Source organism: Psammomys obesus, unplaced genomic scaffold (assembly GCF_907164565.1).
Source record: "Psammomys obesus unplaced genomic scaffold, mPsaObe1.curated_primary_1811, whole genome shotgun sequence".
NCBI lineage: Eukaryota > Metazoa > Chordata > Mammalia > Rodentia > Muridae > Psammomys > Psammomys obesus.
In genome coordinates this window covers 18,619,752-18,625,063 of record NW_026596166.1, presented here as the reverse complement: position 1 = coordinate 18,625,063, position 5,312 = coordinate 18,619,752, and the positions used below count along the sequence as shown (strand labels likewise).

Genomic DNA, 5,312 nt, shown 5'->3' with positions numbered 1-5,312 from the left:
CTAATTGCTGTAACACTGTCCTTTGGCACCTGTGGCATGTCCGTGTTCTCTTTTGATATTATCAAGCGTTGAAGTTCCTGCAGGATGACTTCTGGGTATTTAGGTCCACGTTCTATTTTAATGCTGTATATCAGTTTTCATAAATTGTTCTTGGAGAGTCAGTTATCATCCCTGTCCACCTTGTCAGTGTCATGTCTTCTCTGTCCTCCAGACCCTATCAAACTGTGCCATCACCTACTCCTCTCTAGCCTTCTTCCAGCTCTTCCAACTGTCGAAAATTTTGAGAGATCCTGTAGTGATTGCCATCTTGACTCGGTGTCACTCATATTGGGTTTTTTATCCTTGAAAATGTTATACATATATACAGTAAAATGTGATAGTTTCATCTTCTCCCCTTTGCTGCTTCCAACTAACCCTGTGTCCGCCCCCTCAAAATCTCCATCTCTCAACTCATGTCTTCTTATTTATTCCTTTACCCTACTCTCCTCCCATATAGTGTCCCTCCCTCCCTCCTTCCTTCCTTCCTCCGTCTTTCCTGTCTTTCTCTGTGTGTGTATGTCTGTCTGACTATGTCTTTCTCTGATAACCCATGAAGTCCCACTAGAAAAATCCAACAGTACATGAATATGGGTCCATCCACTGAAACATGGAAGAGTTATCAGTTGAAACACCCCTCCCCCAAACAATGATTTTGCTCTTCCAGCAGCTATCAGCTGCTAGTAGCTCCTTAGTAAGGGTGGGTCTCAGAGAACATTTCTATCATCTATACCACAATTTGTCTGGCTTGGCCTTGAGGAGGTTTAGCACATAATGCCAGCTCCTTGTCTCATCTGGAAGACAGCATTTCACAGTACTCATACATATCTTCTCGCTCTTACATTTTTTTCCAGTTCCTTTTGTTAAGTGTTCTCTATGCCTTGGTAGATACTGTAAGGGATTAATAAGGGTTTATTTCTATAGGAAGCCTGAGCTCTAAATCTGTTATTCATAGTATCTTGAACAATCATTCATCTTTTTATTGATTGCTGCAGAGTGAAACATGATTTGTGAGTGTCAGAGAGACTTGGTTTCCAAGAGAATATCTGTTTCACCAGAAAGAGCCAAACATGAAGTATAACACCACCACTAAAAAAGTAGGCCAATGTATGTATACACACAGAATGAGTCACAGTGGATACAGATTGGATGAATTCTGCGTCTGTGTACCTTATTACCTCTGCTGAAATTTTTCAGTCCTTTCTCTAAGATATGGCTCCACTATATTAAAAGAAACCATTCTTTACTGAAGAAAACTTGGACAGGAATCTAGTGCATATATCATAATGTGCTCCTGAGGTGGCAACACTAGTCTTTGGAGAACTAACAGTAGAATTCCATTATAACAAATTTATGTACTTGTATTTTATATTCGCTACTACAATCAAAGAGGGTATCATAATGGGGTAAGACTTTCAGACAACATTCACTTCCAGCATTGTCTTAGCCTATTCAGAAGAACATACAGGAAATATATACAATGGAATACTTTAAAAGGTGAAAATTAAACTCACAAACAAAAATTATTAAAGGAATACAAAATTGGAGATTAGTTGAAACTAAGTGGTGTGTTATAGATATTTTCAAATATTAGAGTCTAAATAATTTTATGAGAATCTGAGAATATAGAATTGCAGAGAAACACTTAAAGAAATGCTCAACATCCTTAGCCATCAGGAAGATGCAAATCAAAATAACCCTGAGATTTCACTTTACAACCATCAGAATAGCTAAAATAAAAACTCAAGTGACAGTACATGCTGGAGAGGATGTGGAGAAAGGGGAACTCTCCTCCTTTGTTGGTGAGAATGTAAACTTGTACAACCACTTTGGAAATCAATCTTGTGCTTTCTCAGGCATTTAGGAATCGTGTTTTCTCAATATCCAGCTATACCACTCCTAGACATATATCTAAAATACGTTCAAGTACAAAACAAGAGCATTTGTTCAACCATGTTTGTAGCAGCTTTATTTATAATAGCCAGAACCTGGAAACAACGCAGATGTCCATCAATGGAGGAATGGATTCAGAAATTGTGGTACATTTACACAATGGAGTACTACTCAGCAATTAAAAACAAGGAAATCATGGAATTTTCAGGCAAATGGTGGGAAGTAGAAAAGATCATCCTGAGTGAAGTATCCCAGAAACAGAAAGACACACATGGTATATACTACTTTATAAGAGGACACTAGACTTATAATATAGGGTAAAGCTACAAAAATCTATACACCTAAAGAAGCTGAGCTAAAAGGGAGACTCTGGGTAAGATATCAATCCTCACTCAGAAAGGCAAATGGACAGACATTGGAAGGAGAAGAAAACAGGGAACAGGACAGGAGCCTACCACAGAGGGCCTCTGAAACACTTTTCCCAGCATTGTACCAAAGCAGATCCTGAGACTCGACCAAACTTTGGGCAGAGTGCAGAGAATCTTAGGAAAGAAGGGGGAACTAGTAAGACCTGGAGAGGACAGGAGCTCCACAAGGAGAGCAACAGAAATAAAGTATCTGGGTACAGGGGTCTTTTCTGAGACTGAGACTCCAAACAAGGACCATACATGGAGATAACCAAGAACCCCTGCTGAGATGTACCCCATGGCAGCTCAGTCTCCAAATGGGTGTCTTAGTAATAGGAACAGGACTGTCTATGATATGAACTCAGTGGCTGGCTCTTTGACCACCTCCCCTTGAGGCGGGAGCAGCTTTGCCAGGCCACAGAGGAGGACAATGTAGCCAGTCTGATGAGACTGGATAAGCTAGGGTCAGATGGAAGGATAGAAGGACCTCCCCTTTCAGTGGACTGGGGAAAGGGCATGGGAGAAGATGAGGGAGGGTGGGATAGGGAGGGAATGCAGGAGGGGGCTACAGCTTGGAATCAAAGTGAATAAAGTGTAGTTAAGATAAACAAATATATTTAAATCTGACATGAAGTTTTAGAAAATATTAAATGATATTGTAGATACCTTACAAGCATGAATTTAGAATGAATTTTATTTTAAAATTATTAAACTTATGGTTTTGAGTATTAATTTAATGTGTATCTTCATACCTTGAGTCATTCCAAGAAACAAGGCTTCTTGTAATAATACCTAATGAAATAATACCTAGTTTGGTAATTCTGAATAACGTTAAGAAATTTTCCTTTGACATTTATGTTACAAAATGTTTTATCTTTTAAGTAAAATTTAAACTATATATAGTTAATATATAGTTACAAAAATAAAGTTCAATGCACCCAGTCCTGATGAGACCTGATAAGTTAGTGTCAAATGGAAGGGGAGGAGGTCTTACCCTATCAATGGACTTGGAGAGGGGGATGGGAGGCAATGAGGGAGGGTGGGATTGCGAGAGAATGGGGGAGGGGGCTACAGGTGGGATAAAAAATGAATAAACTGTAATTAATATAAAAAATTAAAATAAATAAGAAATAAAATTCACATACATGAAATTCCCGTAAAGCAAGTGTTTCATTTATGTCTTATTCCTTTCCACTGATAATTTTACAATCACAATCTTCATTAGCATTTTGTGACTTGTTGATCAGTAGGAGATTTTACTTTTCCTGAAATCCTAAAATTTAGCATTCATCATTTGTAAAAATTTACCCTGTAGCTCTTTATCATGTTACAGTGAACATGATTTAAATTATCAATAACACTGTGCTTCTTTTTCTCACATACAAGTGGTGGGTTCATAACCGGCAAAGATGTGGGTAGAGGTTTCTATCAAGAGAAGGTTGTTCCTCATTTTTAGTTTCCCTCTAGCTACTGTTTTCTTCCCTCAATCTTTCTCTTTAAATTCTTCTTTCATTATGTACCAACCACACTTTCCTCTCCCTCCACTCTTTACAGACCCCTCCCTCCACTTCTCCTTTCCTTCTAGATCCACTCCTTCTCTGTTTTCCTACAACAACAACAACAACAACAAAAAGAGCAGGCCTCCCAGGAATATCACCCTCACATGGAGTGACAAGTTACAATAGGACAATTTGGCTTAGGCTAGGTAACAATCTAAGAGTGTAGCAGATTTTATATATATATGTATATATAGATATATATAATTTTTATTTTTTTAATATTAGTTACAGTTTGTTAACTTTGTATCCCTGCTGTATCCCACTCCCTCTCTCCCTCCCAATCCCACTCTTCCAATCTCATCTCCTCCCTGCCCCTTTCTAAGTCCACTGATAGGGGAGAATCTCCTCCCCTTCCATCTGATATTGATTTATCACTTGTCTTCAGGACTGGCTGCAAAGTCCTCCTCTGTGGCCTAGCAGGAATGATCCTCCCAGGGGGAAAGGGGGGTCAAAGAGCACGCCATTGAGTTCATGTCAGAAATAGTCCCTGTTCCCCTTATTAGGGTACCCATTTGGATACCGAGCTAACAAAGTGCTACTTCTGAGCAGAGGCTCTAGGTTGCATCCATACATGGTCCTTGTTTGGAGAAACAGCCTCATAAAATATCCCTGTGCCCAGATATATTTGGTCCTTGTGGAACTCCTGTCCTCTCCAGGTCATGTTAACTCCTTCCCCCCTAAAAAAACAAAACAAAACAAAACAAACAAACAAAAAAAAACTCAAGTGACAACACATGCTGGAGAGGTTGTGGAGAAAGGAGAACCCTCCTCCCTTGCTGGTGGGAATGCAAACTTGTACAACCACTTTGGAAATCAATCTGGAACTTGCTCAGACAATTAGGAATAGTGCTTCCTCAAGACACAGCTATACCACTCCTAGGCATATATAACCAAAATAGGCTCAAGTACACAACAAGGACATTTGCTCAACCATGTTTGTAGCAAATTTATTTGTGATAGCCAGAAGCTGGAAACAACTCAGATGTCCCTCACCTGAGGAATGGATACAGAAATTGTGGTACTTTTACACAATAGAATACTACTCAGCAATTAAAAACAAGGAAATCATGAAATTTGCAGGCAAATGGTGGGAAGTAGAAAAGATCATCCTGAGTGAGATTATCACAGGAGCAGAAAGATACACACGGTATATACTCACTTATATAGACCTATAAGATAGGATAAACATACTGAAATCTATACACCTAAAGAAGATAAAAAAGAAAGAGGACCCAGGGTATGATGATCAATCCTCACTTAGAAAGACAAATGGGATAGACATTGCCTATAGGAGCAAACAAGTAACAAGACAGGAGCCTACCACAGAGGGCCTCTGAAAGACTCTACCTAGCAGTGTGTCAAAGCAGATACTAAGACTCATAACCAAACCTTCGGCAGAGTGCAGGGAATCAGATTT

At 39.2% G+C, this 5,312-nt stretch overlaps 1 pseudogene; it reads right to left on the bottom strand.

Annotated features, from left to right (window-relative positions):
• Positions 1-306, bottom strand: LOC129667755 (ubiquitin-conjugating enzyme E2 variant 1-like; annotated as a pseudogene).
• Positions 307-5,312: the final 5,006 nt, after the last annotated feature.